At 47.2% G+C, this 17103-nt stretch overlaps 28 non-coding genes across 28 annotated transcripts; all 28 read right to left on the bottom strand.

Moving 5' to 3' along the window:
- Positions 1 to 162: 162 nt before the first annotated feature.
- TRNAI-AAU (transfer RNA isoleucine (anticodon AAU)) lies at positions 163 to 236 on the bottom strand. Its single transcript has one exon. It is a non-coding gene; the product is annotated as a tRNA-Ile (tRNA).
- Positions 237 to 472: 236 nt separating this feature from the next.
- On the bottom strand, positions 473 to 544 carry TRNAD-GUC (transfer RNA aspartic acid (anticodon GUC)). The gene has a single exon. It is a non-coding gene; the product is annotated as a tRNA-Asp (tRNA).
- Positions 545 to 1418: 874 nt separating this feature from the next.
- Positions 1419 to 1492, bottom strand: TRNAI-AAU (transfer RNA isoleucine (anticodon AAU)). Its single transcript has one exon. It is a non-coding gene; the product is annotated as a tRNA-Ile (tRNA).
- Positions 1493 to 1726: 234 nt separating this feature from the next.
- TRNAD-GUC (transfer RNA aspartic acid (anticodon GUC)) lies at positions 1727 to 1798 on the bottom strand. Its single transcript has one exon. It is a non-coding gene; the product is annotated as a tRNA-Asp (tRNA).
- An 874-nt stretch (positions 1799 to 2672) lies between these two features.
- TRNAI-AAU (transfer RNA isoleucine (anticodon AAU)) lies at positions 2673 to 2746 on the bottom strand. Its single transcript has one exon. It is a non-coding gene; the product is annotated as a tRNA-Ile (tRNA).
- A 235-nt stretch (positions 2747 to 2981) lies between these two features.
- On the bottom strand, positions 2982 to 3053 carry TRNAD-GUC (transfer RNA aspartic acid (anticodon GUC)). Its single transcript has one exon. It is a non-coding gene; the product is annotated as a tRNA-Asp (tRNA).
- Positions 3054 to 3927: 874 nt separating this feature from the next.
- Positions 3928 to 4001, bottom strand: TRNAI-AAU (transfer RNA isoleucine (anticodon AAU)). Its single transcript has one exon. It is a non-coding gene; the product is annotated as a tRNA-Ile (tRNA).
- A 238-nt stretch (positions 4002 to 4239) lies between these two features.
- TRNAD-GUC (transfer RNA aspartic acid (anticodon GUC)) lies at positions 4240 to 4311 on the bottom strand. The gene has a single exon. It is a non-coding gene; the product is annotated as a tRNA-Asp (tRNA).
- An 874-nt stretch (positions 4312 to 5185) lies between these two features.
- Positions 5186 to 5259, bottom strand: TRNAI-AAU (transfer RNA isoleucine (anticodon AAU)). The gene has a single exon. It is a non-coding gene; the product is annotated as a tRNA-Ile (tRNA).
- Positions 5260 to 5497: 238 nt separating this feature from the next.
- On the bottom strand, positions 5498 to 5569 carry TRNAD-GUC (transfer RNA aspartic acid (anticodon GUC)). Its single transcript has one exon. It is a non-coding gene; the product is annotated as a tRNA-Asp (tRNA).
- Positions 5570 to 6443: 874 nt separating this feature from the next.
- TRNAI-AAU (transfer RNA isoleucine (anticodon AAU)) lies at positions 6444 to 6517 on the bottom strand. The gene has a single exon. It is a non-coding gene; the product is annotated as a tRNA-Ile (tRNA).
- A 234-nt stretch (positions 6518 to 6751) lies between these two features.
- TRNAD-GUC (transfer RNA aspartic acid (anticodon GUC)) lies at positions 6752 to 6823 on the bottom strand. The gene has a single exon. It is a non-coding gene; the product is annotated as a tRNA-Asp (tRNA).
- Positions 6824 to 7697: 874 nt separating this feature from the next.
- On the bottom strand, positions 7698 to 7771 carry TRNAI-AAU (transfer RNA isoleucine (anticodon AAU)). Its single transcript has one exon. It is a non-coding gene; the product is annotated as a tRNA-Ile (tRNA).
- A 234-nt stretch (positions 7772 to 8005) lies between these two features.
- On the bottom strand, positions 8006 to 8077 carry TRNAD-GUC (transfer RNA aspartic acid (anticodon GUC)). Its single transcript has one exon. It is a non-coding gene; the product is annotated as a tRNA-Asp (tRNA).
- An 874-nt stretch (positions 8078 to 8951) lies between these two features.
- Positions 8952 to 9025, bottom strand: TRNAI-AAU (transfer RNA isoleucine (anticodon AAU)). Its single transcript has one exon. It is a non-coding gene; the product is annotated as a tRNA-Ile (tRNA).
- Positions 9026 to 9261: 236 nt separating this feature from the next.
- On the bottom strand, positions 9262 to 9333 carry TRNAD-GUC (transfer RNA aspartic acid (anticodon GUC)). Its single transcript has one exon. It is a non-coding gene; the product is annotated as a tRNA-Asp (tRNA).
- An 874-nt stretch (positions 9334 to 10207) lies between these two features.
- Positions 10208 to 10281, bottom strand: TRNAI-AAU (transfer RNA isoleucine (anticodon AAU)). Its single transcript has one exon. It is a non-coding gene; the product is annotated as a tRNA-Ile (tRNA).
- A 237-nt stretch (positions 10282 to 10518) lies between these two features.
- TRNAD-GUC (transfer RNA aspartic acid (anticodon GUC)) lies at positions 10519 to 10590 on the bottom strand. Its single transcript has one exon. It is a non-coding gene; the product is annotated as a tRNA-Asp (tRNA).
- An 874-nt stretch (positions 10591 to 11464) lies between these two features.
- TRNAI-AAU (transfer RNA isoleucine (anticodon AAU)) lies at positions 11465 to 11538 on the bottom strand. Its single transcript has one exon. It is a non-coding gene; the product is annotated as a tRNA-Ile (tRNA).
- A 239-nt stretch (positions 11539 to 11777) lies between these two features.
- Positions 11778 to 11849, bottom strand: TRNAD-GUC (transfer RNA aspartic acid (anticodon GUC)). Its single transcript has one exon. It is a non-coding gene; the product is annotated as a tRNA-Asp (tRNA).
- An 874-nt stretch (positions 11850 to 12723) lies between these two features.
- TRNAI-AAU (transfer RNA isoleucine (anticodon AAU)) lies at positions 12724 to 12797 on the bottom strand. Its single transcript has one exon. It is a non-coding gene; the product is annotated as a tRNA-Ile (tRNA).
- A 237-nt stretch (positions 12798 to 13034) lies between these two features.
- TRNAD-GUC (transfer RNA aspartic acid (anticodon GUC)) lies at positions 13035 to 13106 on the bottom strand. Its single transcript has one exon. It is a non-coding gene; the product is annotated as a tRNA-Asp (tRNA).
- Positions 13107 to 13980: 874 nt separating this feature from the next.
- TRNAI-AAU (transfer RNA isoleucine (anticodon AAU)) lies at positions 13981 to 14054 on the bottom strand. The gene has a single exon. It is a non-coding gene; the product is annotated as a tRNA-Ile (tRNA).
- A 234-nt stretch (positions 14055 to 14288) lies between these two features.
- TRNAD-GUC (transfer RNA aspartic acid (anticodon GUC)) lies at positions 14289 to 14360 on the bottom strand. Its single transcript has one exon. It is a non-coding gene; the product is annotated as a tRNA-Asp (tRNA).
- An 874-nt stretch (positions 14361 to 15234) lies between these two features.
- TRNAI-AAU (transfer RNA isoleucine (anticodon AAU)) lies at positions 15235 to 15308 on the bottom strand. The gene has a single exon. It is a non-coding gene; the product is annotated as a tRNA-Ile (tRNA).
- A 235-nt stretch (positions 15309 to 15543) lies between these two features.
- Positions 15544 to 15615, bottom strand: TRNAD-GUC (transfer RNA aspartic acid (anticodon GUC)). Its single transcript has one exon. It is a non-coding gene; the product is annotated as a tRNA-Asp (tRNA).
- Positions 15616 to 16489: 874 nt separating this feature from the next.
- Positions 16490 to 16563, bottom strand: TRNAI-AAU (transfer RNA isoleucine (anticodon AAU)). The gene has a single exon. It is a non-coding gene; the product is annotated as a tRNA-Ile (tRNA).
- A 237-nt stretch (positions 16564 to 16800) lies between these two features.
- TRNAD-GUC (transfer RNA aspartic acid (anticodon GUC)) lies at positions 16801 to 16872 on the bottom strand. The gene has a single exon. It is a non-coding gene; the product is annotated as a tRNA-Asp (tRNA).
- Between the last annotated feature and the right edge of the window lie 231 nt (positions 16873 to 17103).

The following is a 17103-nucleotide window of genomic DNA, read 5'->3' as shown; positions in this document are numbered from 1 at the left end:
AATTAACACCACAACATAGAGACAACTACTTCTGCAAATCAGTTAGGCACACGATTCGAGACGGTAAACACTGTGAGCAAAATGCGGAATCGGAAGAAACCAGCTTCAGCATCGATCTACCTGGGATGAAACTAGTGAACATGACCTCTAAAAAGCTGCTCCTGGCCCGTACGGGGATCGAACCCGCGACCTTGGCGTTATTAGCACCACGCTCTAACCAACTGAGCTAACCGGCCATGGGTGTGGCATTACGTCCCTGCCGGGAAAAAAATGGAAAGCTGTACGAGCGCGATCCTTTTTTTTTTTTTTTAGGGGGGGGGGGGGGATGGATTTAGCACACATGTAGGGACTTTTGGTGGTAGACGCATATGTAACGCGTGACAGTCGAACAATAAAAGATCAAAAGCTCCTGCTTATGAAGATATTGCCGGATCAATCAGGTTCACGTAGCAGTGGCAAGAACATAAGAAACCTCCCCGTCGGGGAATCGAACCCCGGTCTCCCGCGTGACAGGCGGGGATACTCACCACTATACTAACGAGGATTGGCTGCGTCGAAACCTCTGACATCACACTCTGAGAAAGTGCACACGAGGCATGTGAGTGCTCAGAGGATCCACTGTGGGCCCTGCTCATTTTTCCTTTTTTGCACTTTCAGATAAGAGAGGTGAGACTGTGAAGAAAACTGCCATTTTGCCCTCACTGGCCAGAGTCAGTGCTCCTTTGGATGAGAGAAATGGGCCAGCCAGCAGACATCCGAATGATGGCAAAGCTGTCTATAGTGTCTGGGAGATTTAGTCAAACTTTTGCTCGGCTGACAACTATGGCCTCATTCACACAGCGGTTTTTTCTAGGCAGCACACTGACCCTAGAAGGATCTAGTGTCCTTAACAAGGGCGAAGAGATAGTAGAAGTGGTTATTAGCCATTTTTACCCTACATACAGGAGCCTCAATACTGAATAGAAGCAGGAAGTAGCGCAAATAAACTTTGACATCCAGGTACCTTTATAGATGATGTTTGCTCTTATTGGAGTCTTTCTCATCCTTTTTGTTTCCATCTGTTCTAGATGCCATGATAACTTTGGACATGCTCTGCTCATCTCTGCAGACAATTCCCTCTTCTCCGCTCTTCTGCAGGACATGTCGATGGGGTGTCCTTGAATAGCAAGGACACCGTGTAGTTTATCAACAATGACACAAATGTCAACAGCAAAATCCACACCAACTATAGTTAGTAAATGCCTGCTACAGGCTTCAATTAACACCACAACATAGAGACAACTACTTCTGCAAATCAGTTAGGCACACGATTCGAGACGGTAAACACTGTGAGCAAAATGCGGAATCGGAAGAAACCAGCTTCAGCATCGATCTACCTGGGATGAAACTAGTGAACATGACCTCTAAAAAGCTGCTTCTGGCCCGTACGGGGATCGAACCCGCGACCTTGGCGTTATTAGCACCACGCTCTAACCAACTGAGCTAACCGGCCATGGGTGTGGCATTACGTCCCTGCAGGGAAAAAAATGGAAAGCTGTACGAGCGCGATCCTTTTTTTTTTTTTTTAGGGGGGGGGGGGATGGATTTAGCACACATGTAGGGACTTTTGGTGGTAGACGCATATGTAACGCGTGACAGTCGAACAATAAAAGATCAAAAGCTCCTGCTTATGAAGATATTGCCGGATCAATCAGGTTCACGTAGCAGTGGCAAGGACATAAGAAACCTCCCCGTCGGGGAATCGAACCCCGGTCTCCCGCGTGACAGGCGGGGATACTCACCACTATACTAACGAGGATTGGCTGCGTCGAAACCTCTGACATCACACTCCGAGAAAGTGCACACGAGGCATGTGAGTGCTCAGAGGATCCACTGTGGGCCCTGCTCATTTTTCCTTTTTTGCACTTTCAGATAAGAGAGGTGAGACTGTGAAGAAAACTGCCATTTTGCCCTCACTGGCCAGAGTCAGTGCTCCTTTGGATGAGAGAAATGGGCCAGCCAGCAGACATCCGAATGATGGCAAAGCTGTCTATAGTGTCTGGGAGATTTAGTCAAACTTTTGCTCGGCTGACAACTATGGCCTCATTCACACAGCGGTTTTTTCTAGGCAGCACACTGACCCTAGAAGGATCTAGTGTCCTTAACAAGGGCGAAGAGATAGTAGAAGTGGTTATTAGCCATTTTTACCCTACATACAGGAGCCTCAATACTGAATAGAAGCAGGAAGTAGCGCAAATAAACTTTGACATCCAGGTACCTTTATAGATGATGTTTGCTCTTATTGGAGTCTTTCTCATCCTTTTTGTTTCCATCTGTTCTAGATGCCATGATAACTTTGGACATGCTCTGCTCATCTCTGCAGACAATTCCCTCTTCTCCGCTCTTCTGCAGGACATGTCGATGGGGTGTCCTTGAATAGCAAGGACACCTTGTAGTTTATCAACAATGACACAAATGTCAACAGCAAAATCCACACCAACTATAGTTAGTAAATGCCTGCTACAGGCTTCAATTAACACCACAACATAGAGACAACTACTTCTGCAAATCAGTTAGGCACACGATTCGAGACGGTAAACACTGTGAGCAAAATGCGGAATCGGAAGAAACCAGCTTCAGCATCGATCTACCTGGGATGAAACTAGTGAACATGACCTCTAAAAAGCTGCTCCTGGCCCGTACGGGGATCGAACCCGCGACCTTGGCGTTATTAGCACCACGCTCTAACCAACTGAGCTAACCGGCCATGGGTGTGGCATTACGTCCCTGCCGGGAAAAAAATGGAAAGCTGTACGAGCGCGATCCTTTTTTTTTTTTTTTAGGGGGGGGGGGGGATGGATTTAGCACACATGTAGGGACTTTTGGTGGTAGACGCATATGTAACGCGTGACAGTCGAACAATAAAAGATCAAAAGCTCCTGCTTATGAAGATATTGCCGGATCAATCAGGTTCACGTAGCAGTGGCAAGAACATAAGAAACCTCCCCGTCGGGGAATCGAACCCCGGTCTCCCGCGTGACAGGCGGGGATACTCACCACTATACTAACGAGGATTGGCTGCGTCGAAACCTCTGACATCACACTCCGAGAAAGTGCACACGAGGCATGTGAGTGCTCAGAGGATCCACTGTGGGCCCTGCTCATTTTTCCTTTTTTGCACTTTCAGATAAGAGAGGTGAGACTGTGAAGAAAACTGCCATTTTGCCCTCACTGGCCAGAGTCAGTGCTCCTTTGGATGAGAGAAATGGGCCAGCCAGCAGACATCCGAATGATGGCAAAGCTGTCTATAGTGTCTGGGAGATTTAGTCAAACTTTTGCTCGGCTGACAACTATGGCCTCATTCACACAGCGGTTTTTTCTAGGCAGCACACTGACCCTAGAAGGATCTAGTGTCCTTAACAAGGGCGAAGAGATAGTAGAAGTGGTTATTAGCCATTTTTACCCTACATACAGGAGCCTCAATACTGAATAGAAGCAGGAAGTAGCGCAAATAAACTTTGACATCCAGGTACCTTTATAGATGATGTTTGCTCTTATTGGAGTCTTTCTCATCCTTTTTGTTTCCATCTGTTCTAGATGCCATGATAACTTTGGACATGCTCTGCTCATCTCTGCAGACAATTCCCTCTTCTCCGCTCTTCTGCAGGACATGTCGATGGGGTGTCCTTGAATAGCAAGGACACCGTGTAGTTTATCAACAATGACACAAATGTCAACAGCAAAATCCACACCAACTATAGTTAGTAAATGCCTGCTACAGGCTTCAATTAACACCACAACATAGAGACAACTACTTCTGCAAATCAGTTAGGCACACGATTCGAGACGGTAAACACTGTGAGCAAAATGCGGAATCGGAAGAAACCAGCTTCAGCATCGATCTACCTGGGATGAAACTAGTGAACATGACCTCTAAAAAGCTGCTCCTGGCCCGTACGGGGATCGAACCCGCGACCTTGGCGTTATTAGCACCACGCTCTAACCAACTGAGCTAACCGGCCATGGGTGTGGCATTACGTCCCTGCCGGGAAAAAAATGGAAAGCTGTACGAGCGCGATCCTTTTTTTTTTTTTTTAGGGGGGGGGGGGGGGGATGGATTTAGCACACATGTAGGGACTTTTGGTGGTAGACGCATATGTAACGCGTGACAGTCGAACAATAAAAGATCAAAAGCTCCTGCTTATGAAGATATTGCCGGATCAATCAGGTTCACGTAGCAGTGGCAAGAACATAAGAAACCTCCCCGTCGGGGAATCGAACCCCGGTCTCCCGCGTGACAGGCGGGGATACTCACCACTATACTAACGAGGATTGGCTGCGTCGAAACCTCTGACATCACACTCCGAGAAAGTGCACACGAGGCATGTGAGTGCTCAGAGGATCCACTGTGGGCCCTGCTCATTTTTCCTTTTTTGCACTTTCAGATAAGAGAGGTGAGACTGTGAAGAAAACTGCCATTTTGCCCTCACTGGCCAGAGTCAGTGCTCCTTTGGATGAGAGAAATGGGCCAGCCAGCAGACATCCGAATGATGGCAAAGCTGTCTATAGTGTCTGGGAGATTTAGTCAAACTTTTGCTCGGCTGACAACTATGGCCTCATTCACACAGCGGTTTTTTCTAGGCAGCACACTGACCCTAGAAGGATCTAGTGTCCTTAACAAGGGCGAAGAGATAGTAGAAGTGGTTATTAGCCATTTTTACCCTACATACAGGAGCCTCAATACTGAATAGAAGCAGGAAGTAGCGCAAATAAACTTTGACATCCAGGTACCTTTATAGATGATGTTTGCTCTTATTGGAGTCTTTCTCATCCTTTTTGTTTCCATCTGTTCTAGATGCCATGATAACTTTGGACATGCTCTGCTCATCTCTGCAGACAATTCCCTCTTCTCCGCTCTTCTGCAGGACATGTCGATGGGGTGTCCTTGAATAGCAAGGACACCGTGTAGTTTATCAACAATGACACAAATGTCAACAGCAAAATCCACACCAACTATAGTTAGTAAATGCCTGCTACAGGCTTCAATTAACACCACAACATAGAGACAACTACTTCTGCAAATCAGTTAGGCACACGATTCGAGACGGTAAACACTGTGAGCAAAATGCGGAATCGGAAGAAACCAGCTTCAGCATCGATCTACCTGGGATGAAACTAGTGAACATGACCTCTAAAAAGCTGCTCCTGGCCCGTACGGGGATCGAACCCGCGACCTTGGCGTTATTAGCACCACGCTCTAACCAACTGAGCTAACCGGCCATGGGTGTGGCATTACGTCCCTGCCGGGAAAAAAATGGAAAGCTGTACGAGCGCGATCCTTTTTTTTTTTTTTTAGGGGGGGGGGGGGGGGATGGATTTAGCACACATGTAGGGACTTTTGGTGGTAGACGCATATGTAACGCGTGACAGTCGAACAATAAAAGATCAAAAGCTCCTGCTTATGAAGATATTGCCGGATCAATCAGGTTCACGTAGCAGTGGCAAGAACATAAGAAACCTCCCCGTCGGGGAATCGAACCCCGGTCTCCCGCGTGACAGGCGGGGATACTCACCACTATACTAACGAGGATTGGCTGCGTCGAAACCTCTGACATCACACTCCGAGAAAGTGCACACGAGGCATGTGAGTGCTCAGAGGATCCACTGTGGGCCCTGCTCATTTTTCCTTTTTTGCACTTTCAGATAAGAGAGGTGAGACTGTGAAGAAAACTGCCATTTTGCCCTCACTGGCCAGAGTCAGTGCTCCTTTGGATGAGAGAAATGGGCCAGCCAGCAGACATCCGAATGATGGCAAAGCTGTCTATAGTGTCTGGGAGATTTAGTCAAACTTTTGCTCGGCTGACAACTATGGCCTCATTCACACAGCGGTTTTTTCTAGGCAGCACACTGACCCTAGAAGGATCTAGTGTCCTTAACAAGGGCGAAGAGATAGTAGAAGTGGTTATTAGCCATTTTTACCCTACATACAGGAGCCTCAATACTGAATAGAAGCAGGAAGTAGCGCAAATAAACTTTGACATCCAGGTACCTTTATAGATGATGTTTGCTCTTATTGGAGTCTTTCTCATCCTTTTTGTTTCCATCTGTTCTAGATGCCATGATAACTTTGGACATGCTCTGCTCATCTCTGCAGACAATTCCCTCTTCTCCGCTCTTCTGCAGGACATGTCGATGGGGTGTCCTTGAATAGCAAGGACACCGTGTAGTTTATCAACAATGACACAAATGTCAACAGCAAAATCCACACCAACTATAGTTAGTAAATGCCTGCTACAGGCTTCAATTAACACCACAACATAGAGACAACTACTTCTGCAAATCAGTTAGGCACACGATTCGAGACGGTAAACACTGTGAGCAAAATGCGGAATCGGAAGAAACCAGCTTCAGCATCGATCTACCTGGGATGAAACTAGTGAACATGACCTCTAAAAAGCTGCTCCTGGCCCGTACGGGGATCGAACCCGCGACCTTGGCGTTATTAGCACCACGCTCTAACCAACTGAGCTAACCGGCCATGGGTGTGGCATTACGTCCCTGCAGGGAAAAAAATGGAAAGCTGTACGAGCGCGATCCTTTTTTTTTTTTTTTAGGGGGGGGGGGGATGGATTTAGCACACATGTAGGGACTTTTGGTGGTAGACGCATATGTAACGCGTGACAGTCGAACAATAAAAGATCAAAAGCTCCTGCTTATGAAGATATTGCCGGATCAATCAGGTTCACGTAGCAGTGGCAAGGACATAAGAAACCTCCCCGTCGGGGAATCGAACCCCGGTCTCCCGCGTGACAGGCGGGGATACTCACCACTATACTAACGAGGATTGGCTGCGTTGAAACCTCTGACATCACACTCCGAGAAAGTGCACACGAGGCATGTGAGTGCTCAGAGGATCCACTGTGGGCCCTGCTCATTTTTCCTTTTTTGCACTTTCAGATAAGAGAGGTGAGACTGTGAAGAAAACTGCCATTTTGCCCTCACTGGCCAGAGTCAGTGCTCCTTTGGATGAGAGAAATGGGCCAGCCAGCAGACATCCGAATGATGGCAAAGCTGTCTATAGTGTCTGGGAGATTTAGTCAAACTTTTGCTCGGCTGACAACTATGGCCTCATTCACACAGCGGTTTTTTCTAGGCAGCACACTGACCCTAGAAGGATCTAGTGTCCTTAACAAGGGCGAAGAGATAGTAGAAGTGGTTATTAGCCATTTTTACCCTACATACAGGAGCCTCAATACTGAATAGAAGCAGGAAGTAGCGCAAATAAACTTTGACATCCAGGTACCTTTATAGATGATGTTTGCTCTTATTGGAGTCTTTCTCATCCTTTTTGTTTCCATCTGTTCTAGATGCCATGATAACTTTGGACATGCTCTGCTCATCTCTGCAGACAATTCCCTCTTCTCCGCTCTTCTGCAGGACATGTCGATGGGGTGTCCTTGAATAGCAAGGACACCGTGTAGTTTATCAACAATGACACAAATGTCAACAGCAAAATCCACACCAACTATAGTTAGTAAATGCCTGCTACAGGCTTCAATTAACACCACAACATAGAGACAACTACTTCTGCAAATCAGTTAGGCACACGATTCGAGACGGTAAACACTGTGAGCAAAATGCGGAATCGGAAGAAACCAGCTTCAGCATCGATCTACCTGGGATGAAACTAGTGAACATGACCTCTAAAAAGCTGCTCCTGGCCCGTACGGGGATCGAACCCGCGACCTTGGCGTTATTAGCACCACGCTCTAACCAACTGAGCTAACCGGCCATGGGTGTGGCATTACGTCCCTGCAGGGAAAAAAATGGAAAGCTGTACGAGCGCGATCCTTTTTTTTTTTTTTTAGGGGGGGGGGGGATGGATTTAGCACACATGTAGGGACTTTTGGTGGTAGACGCATATGTAACGCGTGACAGTCGAACAATAAAAGATCAAAAGCTCCTGCTTATGAAGATATTGCCGGATCAATCAGGTTCACGTAGCAGTGGCAAGGACATAAGAAACCTCCCCGTCGGGGAATCGAACCCCGGTCTCCCGCGTGACAGGCGGGGATACTCACCACTATACTAACGAGGATTGGCTGCGTCGAAACCTCTGACATCACACTCCGAGAAAGTGCACACGAGGCATGTGAGTGCTCAGAGGATCCACTGTGGGCCCTGCTCATTTTTCCTTTTTTGCACTTTCAGATAAGAGAGGTGAGACTGTGAAGAAAACTGCCATTTTGCCCTCACTGGCCAGAGTCAGTGCTCCTTTGGATGAGAGAAATGGGCCAGCCAGCAGACATCCGAATGATGGCAAAGCTGTCTATAGTGTCTGGGAGATTTAGTCAAACTTTTGCTCGGCTGACAACTATGGCCTCATTCACACAGCGGTTTTTTCTAGGCAGCACACTGACCCTAGAAGGATCTAGTGTCCTTAACAAGGGCGAAGAGATAGTAGAAGTGGTTATTAGCCATTTTTACCCTACATACAGGAGCCTCAATACTGAATAGAAGCAGGAAGTAGCGCAAATAAACTTTGACATCCAGGTACCTTTATAGATGATGTTTGCTCTTATTGGAGTCTTTCTCATCCTTTTTGTTTCCATCTGTTCTAGATGCCATGATAACTTTGGACATGCTCTGCTCATCTCTGCAGACAATTCCCTCTTCTCCGCTCTTCTGCAGGACATGTCGATGGGGTGTCCTTGAATAGCAAGGACACCTTGTAGTTTATCAACAATGACACAAATGTCAACAGCAAAATCCACACCAACTATAGTTAGTAAATGCCTGCTACAGGCTTCAATTAACACCACAACATAGAGACAACTACTTCTGCAAATCAGTTAGGCACACGATTCGAGACGGTAAACACTGTGAGCAAAATGCGGAATCGGAAGAAACCAGCTTCAGCATCGATCTACCTGGGATGAAACTAGTGAACATGACCTCTAAAAAGCTGCTCCTGGCCCGTACGGGGATCGAACCCGCGACCTTGGCGTTATTAGCACCACGCTCTAACCAACTGAGCTAACCGGCCATGGGTGTGGCATTACGTCCCTGCCGGGAAAAAAATGGAAAGCTGTACGAGCGCGATCCTTTTTTTTTTTTTTTTAGGGGGGGGGGGGGATGGATTTAGCACACATGTAGGGACTTTTGGTGGTAGACGCATATGTAACGCGTGACAGTCGAACAATAAAAGATCAAAAGCTCCTGCTTATGAAGATATTGCCGGATCAATCAGGTTCACGTAGCAGTGGCAAGAACATAAGAAACCTCCCCGTCGGGGAATCGAACCCCGGTCTCCCGCGTGACAGGCGGGGATACTCACCACTATACTAACGAGGATTGGCTGCGTCGAAACCTCTGACATCACACTCCGAGAAAGTGCACACGAGGCATGTGAGTGCTCAGAGGATCCACTGTGGGCCCTGCTCATTTTTCCTTTTTTGCACTTTCAGATAAGAGAGGTGAGACTGTGAAGAAAACTGCCATTTTGCCCTCACTGGCCAGAGTCAGTGCTCCTTTGGATGAGAGAAATGGGCCAGCCAGCAGACATCCGAATGATGGCAAAGCTGTCTATAGTGTCTGGGAGATTTAGTCAAACTTTTGCTCGGCTGACAACTATGGCCTCATTCACACAGCGGTTTTTTCTAGGCAGCACACTGACCCTAGAAGGATCTAGTGTCCTTAACAAGGGCGAAGAGATAGTAGAAGTGGTTATTAGCCATTTTTACCCTACATACAGGAGCCTCAATACTGAATAGAAGCAGGAAGTAGCGCAAATAAACTTTGACATCCAGGTACCTTTATAGATGATGTTTGCTCTTATTGGAGTCTTTCTCATCCTTTTTGTTTCCATCTGTTCTAGATGCCATGATAACTTTGGACATGCTCTGCTCATCTCTGCAGACAATTCCCTCTTCTCCGCTCTTCTGCAGGACATGTCGATGGGGTGTCCTTGAATAGCAAGGACACCGTGTAGTTTATCAACAATGACACAAATGTCAACAGCAAAATCCACACCAACTATAGTTAGTAAATGCCTGCTACAGGCTTCAATTAACACCACAACATAGAGACAACTACTTCTGCAAATCAGTTAGGCACACGATTCGAGACGGTAAACACTGTGAGCAAAATGCGGAATCGGAAGAAACCAGCTTCAGCATCGATCTACCTGGGATGAAACTAGTGAACATGACCTCTAAAAAGCTGCTCCTGGCCCGTACGGGGATCGAACCCACGACCTTGGCGTTATTAGCACCACGCTCTAACCAACTGAGCTAACCGGCCATGGGTGTGGCATTACGTCCCTGCCGGGAAAAAAATGGAAAGCTGTACGAGCGCGATCCTTTTTTTTTTTTTTTAGGGGGGGGGGGGGGGATGGATTTAGCACACATGTAGGGACTTTTGGTGGTAGACGCATATGTAACGCGTGACAGTCGAACAATAAAAGATCAAAAGCTCCTGCTTATGAAGATATTGCCGGATCAATCAGGTTCACGTAGCAGTGGCAAGAACATAAGAAACCTCCCCGTCGGGGAATCGAACCCCGGTCTCCCGCGTGACAGGCGGGGATACTCACCACTATACTAACGAGGATTGGCTGCGTCGAAACCTCTGACATCACACTCCGAGAAAGTGCACACGAGGCATGTGAGTGCTCAGAGGATCCACTGTGGGCCCTGCTCATTTTTCCTTTTTTGCACTTTCAGATAAGAGAGGTGAGACTGTGAAGAAAACTGCCATTTTGCCCTCACTGGCCAGAGTCAGTGCTCCTTTGGATGAGAGAAATGGGCCAGCCAGCAGACATCCGAATGATGGCAAAGCTGTCTATAGTGTCTGGGAGATTTAGTCAAACTTTTGCTCGGCTGACAACTATGGCCTCATTCACACAGCGGTTTTTTCTAGGCAGCACACTGACCCTAGAAGGATCTAGTGTCCTTAACAAGGGCGAAGAGATAGTAGAAGTGGTTATTAGCCATTTTTACCCTACATACAGGAGCCTCAATACTGAATAGAAGCAGGAAGTAGCGCAAATAAACTTTGACATCCAGGTACCTTTATAGATGATGTTTGCTCTTATTGGAGTCTTTCTCATCCTTTTTGTTTCCATCTGTTCTAGATGCCATGATAACTTTGGACATGCTCTGCTCATCTCTGCAGACAATTCCCTCTTCTCCGCTCTTCTGCAGGACATGTCGATGGGGTGTCCTTGAATAGCAAGGACACCGTGTAGTTTATCAACAATGACACAAATGTCAACAGCAAAATCCACACCAACTATAGTTAGTAAATGCCTGCTACAGGCTTCAATTAACACCACAACATAGAGACAACTACTTCTGCAAATCAGTTAGGCACACGATTCGAGACGGTAAACACTGTGAGCAAAATGCGGAATCGGAAGAAACCAGCTTCAGCATCGATCTACCTGGGATGAAACTAGTGAACATGACCTCTAAAAAGCTGCTCCTGGCCCGTACGGGGATCGAACCCGCGACCTTGGCGTTATTAGCACCACGCTCTAACCAACTGAGCTAACCGGCCATGGGTGTGGCATTACGTCCCTGCCGGGAAAAAAATGGAAAGCTGTACGAGCGCGATCCTTTTTTTTTTTTTTTTAGGGGGGGGGGGGGGGGATGGATTTAGCACACATGTAGGGACTTTTGGTGGTAGACGCATATGTAACGCGTGACAGTCGAACAATAAAAGATCAAAAGCTCCTGCTTATGAAGATATTGCCGGATCAATCAGGTTCACGTAGCAGTGGCAAGAACATAAGAAACCTCCCCGTCGGGGAATCGAACCCCGGTCTCCCGCGTGACAGGCGGGGATACTCACCACTATACTAACGAGGATTGGCTGCGTCGAAACCTCTGACATCACACTCCGAGAAAGTGCACACGAGGCATGTGAGTGCTCAGAGGATCCACTGTGGGCCCTGCTCATTTTTCCTTTTTTGCACTTTCAGATAAGAGAGGTGAGACTGTGAAGAAAACTGCCATTTTGCCCTCACTGGCCAGAGTCAGTGCTCCTTTGGATGAGAGAAATGGGCCAGCCAGCAGACATCCGAATGATGGCAAAGCTGTCTATAGTGTCTGGGAGATTTAGTCAAACTTTTGCTCGGCTGACAACTATGGCCTCATTCACACAGCGGTTTTTTCTAGGCAGCACACTGACCCTAGAAGGATCTAGTGTCCTTAACAAGGGCGAAGAGATAGTAGAAGTGGTTATTAGCCATTTTTACCCTACATACAGGAGCCTCAATACTGAATAGAAGCAGGAAGTAGCGCAAATAAACTTTGACATCCAGGTACCTTTATAGATGATGTTTGCTCTTATTGGAGTCTTTCTCATCCTTTTTGTTTCCATCTGTTCTAGATGCCATGATAACTTTGGACATGCTCTGCTCATCTCTGCAGACAATTCCCTCTTCTCCGCTCTTCTGCAGGACATGTCGATGGGGTGTCCTTGAATAGCAAGGACACCGTGTAGTTTATCAACAATGACACAAATGTCAACAGCAAAATCCACACCAACTATAGTTAGTAAATGCCTGCTACAGGCTTCAATTAACACCACAACATAGAGACAACTACTTCTGCAAATCAGTTAGGCACACGATTCGAGACGGTAAACACTGTGAGCAAAATGCGGAATCGGAAGAAACCAGCTTCAGCATCGATCTACCTGGGATGAAACTAGTGAACATGACCTCTAAAAAGCTGCTCCTGGCCCGTACGGGGATCGAACCCGCGACCTTGGCGTTATTAGCACCACGCTCTAACCAACTGAGCTAACCGGCCATGGGTGTGGCATTACGTCCCTGCCGGGAAAAAAATGGAAAGCTGTACGAGCGCGATCCTTTTTTTTTTTTTTTAGGGGGGGGGGGGGGGATGGATTTAGCACACATGTAGGGACTTTTGGTGGTAGACGCATATGTAACGCGTGACAGTCGAACAATAAAAGATCAAAAGCTCCTGCTTATGAAGATATTGCCGGATCAATCAGGTTCACGTAGCAGTGGCAAGAACATAAGAAACCTCCCCGTCGGGGAATCGAACCCCGGTCTCCCGCGTGACAGGCGGGGATACTCACCACTATACTAACGAGGATTGGCTGCGTCGAAACCTCTGACATCACACTCCGAGAAAGTGCACACGAGGCATGTGAGTGCTCAGAGGATCCACTGTGGGCCCTGCTCATTTTTCCTTTTTTGCACTTTCAGATAAGAGAGGTGAGACTGTGAAGAAAACTGCCATTTTGCCCTCACTGGCCAGAGTCAGTGCTCCTTTGGATGAGAGAAATGGGCCAGCCAGCAGACATCCGAATGATGGCAAAGCTGTCTATAGTGTCTGGGAGATTTAGTCAAACTTTTGCTCGGCTGACAACTATGGCCTCATTCACACAGCGGTTTTTTCTAGGCAGCACACTGACCCTAGAAGGATCTAGTGTCCTTAACAAGGGCGAAGAGATAGTAGAAGTGGTTATTAGCCATTTTTACCCTACATACAGGAGCCTCAATACTGAATAGAAGCAGGAAGTAGCGCAAATAAACTTTGACATCCAGGTACCTTTATAGATGATGTTTGCTCTTATTGGAGTCTTTCTCATCCTTTTTGTTTCCATCTGTTCTAGATGCCATGATAACTTTGGACATGCTCTGCTCATCTCTGCAGACAATTCCCTCTTCTCCGCTCTTCTGCAGGACATGTCGATGGGGTGTCCTTGAATAGCAAGGACACCGTGTAGTTTATCAACAATGACACAAATGTCAACAGCAAAATCCACACCAACTATAGTTAGTAAATGCCTGCTACAGGCTTCAATTAACACCACAACATAGAGACAACTACTTCTGCAAATCAGTTAGGCACACGATTCGAGACGGTAAACACTGTGAGCAAAATGCGGAATCGGAAGAAACCAGCTTCAGCATCGATCTACCTGGGATGAAACTAGTGAACATGACCTCTAAAAAGCTGCTCCTGGCCCGTACGGGGATCGAACCCGCGACCTTGGCGTTATTAGCACCACGCTCTAACCAACTGAGCTAACCGGCCATGGGTGTGGCATTACGTCCCTGCAGGGAAAAAAATGGAAAGCTGTACGAGCGCGATCCTTTTTTTTTTTTTTTAGGGGGGGGGGGGATGGATTTAGCACACATGTAGGGACTTTTGGTGGTAGACGCATATGTAACGCGTGACAGTCGAACAATAAAAGATCAAAAGCTCCTGCTTATGAAGATATTGCCGGATCAATCAGGTTCACGTAGCAGTGGCAAGGACATAAGAAACCTCCCCGTCGGGGAATCGAACCCCGGTCTCCCGCGTGACAGGCGGGGATACTCACCACTATACTAACGAGGATTGGCTGCGTCGAACCCTCTGACATCACACTCCGAGAAAGTGCACACGAGGCATGTGAGTGCTCAGAGGATCCACTGTGGGCCCTGCTCATTTTTCCTTTTTTGCACTTTCAGATAAGAGAGGTGAGACTGTGAAGAAAACTGCCATTTTGCCCTCACTGGCCAGAGTCAGTGCTCCTTTGGATGAGAGAAATGGGCCAGCCAGCAGACATCCGAATGATGGCAAAGCTGTCTATAGTGTCTGGGAGATTTAGTCAAACTTTTGCTCGGCTGACAACTATGGCCTCATTCACACAGCGGTTTTTTCTAGGCAGCACACTGACCCTAGAAGGATCTAGTGTCCTTAACAAGGGCGAAGAGATAGTAGAAGTGGTTATTAGCCATTTTTACCCTACATACAGGAGCCTCAATACTGAATAGAAGCAGGAAGTAGCGCAAATAAACTTTGACATCCAGGTACCTTTATAGATGATGTTTGCTCTTATTGGAGTCTTTCTCATCCTTTTTGTTTCCATCTGTTCTAGATGCCATGATAACTTTGGACATGCTCTGCTCATCTCTGCAGACAATTCCCTCTTCTCCGCTCTTCTGCAGGACATGTCGATGGGGTGTCCTTGAATAGCAAGGACACCGTGTAGTTTATCAACAATGACACAAATGTCAACAGCAAAATCCACACCAACTATAGTTAGTAAATGCCTGCTACAGGCTTCAATTAACACCACAACATAGAGACAACTACTTCTGCAAATCAGTTAGGCACACGATTCGAGACGGTAAACACTGTGAGCAAAATGCGGAATCGGAAGAAACCAGCTTCAGCATCGATCTACCTGGGATGAAACTAGTGAACATGACCTCTAAAAAGCTGCTCCTGGCCCGTACGGGGATCGAACCCGCGACCTTGGCGTTATTAGCACCACGCTCTAACCAACTGAGCTAACCGGCCATGGGTGTGGCATTACGTCCCTGCCGGGAAAAAAATGGAAAGCTGTACGAGCGCGATCCTTTTTTTTTTTTTTTTAGGGGGGGGGGGGATGGATTTAGCACACATGTAGGGACTTTTGGTGGTAGACGCATATGTAACGCGTGACAGTCGAACAATAAAAGATCAAAAGCTCCTGCTTATGAAGATATTGCCGGATCAATCAGGTTCACGTAGCAGTGGCAAGGACATAAGAAACCTCCCCGTCGGGGAATCGAACCCCGGTCTCCCGCGTGACAGGCGGGGATACTCACCACTATACTAACGAGGATTGGCTGCGTCGAAACCTCTGACATCACACTCCGAGAAAGTGCACACGAGGCATGTGAGTGCTCAGAGGATCCACTGTGGGCCCTGCTCATTTTTCCTTTTTTGCACTTTCAGATAAGAGAGGTGAGACTGTGAAGAAAACTGCCATTTTGCCCTCACTGGCCAGAGTCAGTGCTCCTTTGGATGAGAGAAATGGGCCAGCCAGCAGACATCCGAATGATGGCAAAGCTGTCTATAGTGTCTGGGAGATTTAGTCAAACTTTTGCTCGGCTGACAACTATGGCCTCATTCACACAGCGGTTTTTTCTAGGCAGCACACTGACCCTAGAAGGATCTAGTGTCCTTAACAAGGGCGAAGAGATAGTAGAAGTGGTTATTAGCCATTTTTACCCTACATACAGGAGCCTCAATACTGAATAGAAGCAGGAAGTAGCGCAAATAAACTTTGACATCCAGGTACCTTTATAGATGATGTTTGCTCTTATTGGAGTCTTTCTCATCCTTTTTGTTTCCATCTGTTCTAGATGCCATGATAACTTTGGACATGCTCTGCTCATCTCTGCAGACAATTCCCTCTTCTCCGCTCTTCTGCAGGACATGTCGATGGGGTGTCCTTGAATAGCAAGGACACCGTGTAGTTTATCAACAATGACACAAATGTCAACAGCAAAATCCACACCAACTATAGTTAGTAAATGCCTGCTACAGGCTTCAATTAACACCACAACATAGAGACAACTACTTCTGCAAATCAGTTAGGCACACGATTCGAGACGGTAAACACTGTGAGCAAAATGCGGAATCGGAAGAAACCAGCTTCAGCATCGATCTACCTGGGATGAAACTAGTGAACATGACCTCTAAAAAGCTGCTCCTGGCCCGTACGGGGATCGAACCCGCGACCTTGGCGTTATTAGCACCACGCTCTAACCAACTGAGCTAACCGGCCATGGGTGTGGCATTACGTCCCTGCCGGGAAAAAAATGGAAAGCTGTACGAGCGCGATCCTTTTTTTTTTTTTTTAGGGGGGGGGGGGGGGATGGATTTAGCACACATGTAGGGACTTTTGGTGGTAGACGCATATGTAACGCGTGACAGTCGAACAATAAAAGATCAAAAGCTCCTGCTTATGAAGATATTGCCGGATCAATCAGGTTCACGTAGCAGTGGCAAGAACATAAGAAACCTCCCCGTCGGGGAATCGAACCCCGGTCTCCCGCGTGACAGGCGGGGATACTCACCACTATACTAACGAGGATTGGCTGCGTCGAAACATCTGACATCACACTCCGAGAAAGTGCACACGAGGCATGTGAGTGCTCAGAGGATCCACTGTGGGCCCTGCTCATTTTTCCTTTTTTGCACTTTCAGATAAGAGAGGTGAGACTGTGAAGAAAACTGCCATTTTGCCCTCACTGGCCAGAGTCAGTGCTCCTTTGGATGAGAGAAATGGGCCAGCCAGCAGACATCCGAATGATGGCAAAGCTGT

This window comes from Dendrobates tinctorius, unplaced genomic scaffold (genome assembly GCF_039654945.1).
Source record: "Dendrobates tinctorius isolate UK_male_01 unplaced genomic scaffold, ASM3965494v1 ptg000062l, whole genome shotgun sequence".
Taxonomy (NCBI): domain Eukaryota; kingdom Metazoa; phylum Chordata; class Amphibia; order Anura; family Dendrobatidae; genus Dendrobates; species Dendrobates tinctorius.
The sequence above is the reverse complement of the archived record's forward strand: the minus strand, read 5'-3'. Positions and strand labels throughout refer to the sequence as shown.